We start from the raw sequence: 1,786 nt of genomic DNA, 5'->3' as shown, positions 1-1,786 counted from the left end.
ATATATATATATATAAACACACACACACACACCCACCCATATATATGTATATATATATATATACACCTACATACATGCAGAAATATATATATATATATATATGCATGCAGGCACACACAATCAAGCATTGATAATCTTTCATGCATGTACACATTCATTCGTACAACTATGTGTAAATACATGCATAAATGCATACATACAATCATGCAAATACAAACACATGCATACATACATGCACAAAGATAGCCAGATAGATATAGATAGATACATACATACATACAATAGAGTTCAGTAAGCAGTCCCATGATAGAAGTATTAATGTATTCCCACATTTCAACCCCCTGGAGATCTTCTCACCCGGACTGGTAATGCAATACTCGAAGGAGTTCGTTGATTACAAAAGATTTCAGATTCTATTAAATTTGTAACAAGGCAAAAGAATAAATCAAAATTCATTATATACATCTCTCTGTGTGTTTGTGTGTGTGTGTGTGTGTTGTGCTTGTGTGCGTGCGTGTCTGTATAACTACATGTATACATATGTGCCGAGATACGGTTATATATATATATATATATATATATGCATATATATATATATACATATATATTTACATATATATACAGACATATGCGTATATATACCTATATATACACACATACACATACATATACATATATATAGAGAGATGCATTTATGCACACACACACATACACACATACACACATATATATATATATATATATATATACATATGTTTAGCTATATGTATTCATATGTATGTGTGCGCATATATTGTATGTATGCACGTATGCTTAATATGTGTGTGTGTATGATAAAAATAATAAAAGAAGCACGGAAAGTAATGTTAAAAGAAAGAGCTATAAAATTATGGCAAGCACTGAAGAAGTAAACATAACAAATGTTTGAAAGAGAACGAAAAAAAAAATGAAAGAAAATGTGGAAGGTTATTTAGAAAGGAAGATAGAAAGTAAATATGAAGGAAAGTGTGGAGAAGGCAGCCAGCCAACGACAGTTTATTGGGAGGGAAACTCTTCAGGGACTTACTACAGAATATAGTCGGACCAATTTCTAGCACGCCCAGAGTCTCCTGATTCCCTCCACCTTCTCTTCTTCCCCACTTTCTATCTATCTATCTATCTATCTATCTATCTATCTATCTATCTATCTATCTATTTACCCTTTCTTTCTCATGCTGGTTTCATTGATAAACATAACTTCCATCATTGCTAGGCTCATGAGATTTGACTGAATGTCTCAAATAATAAACGGAATTAGCAGGAATAACATTATTCTCTAATAGCCGGATTTATTTCAATGGTAAAGTCTCAGTCGACCTACATATAAAATGACATTCTAAGCAACTGATACCTGCCTGAAAAATTATATTTTCTCCAATTTGTCAGAACAGTTGTAGTTGTTAATGAACGCTACTATTGTCTTTTGGTGATAACTATTATTATTATTATTATTATTATTATTATTATTATTATTATTATTATTATTATTGGTAGTAGTAGTAGTAGTAGTAGTAGTAGTAGTAGTAGTAGTAGTAGTAGTAATAGTTAACGTTGTTGCTGAAGCTAGCGCTATGATGGTGTTAGTAGTTAGTATTCAATCATATAATCGTTGTGGTCTTGGTTATTTTTGCTATTGTTATTGTGGTTGGAGTGTGTTTCGAAATATATATCAAATATATATACAAACATACTTACATACACACACATACACACACACACACACACACACACACACACACACACACAC

The sequence above is a fragment of the Octopus bimaculoides genome, chromosome 1, assembly GCF_001194135.2.
Source record: "Octopus bimaculoides isolate UCB-OBI-ISO-001 chromosome 1, ASM119413v2, whole genome shotgun sequence".
Taxonomy (NCBI): Eukaryota; Metazoa; Mollusca; class Cephalopoda; order Octopoda; family Octopodidae; genus Octopus; species Octopus bimaculoides.
This window is presented reverse-complemented; position numbering follows the sequence as displayed.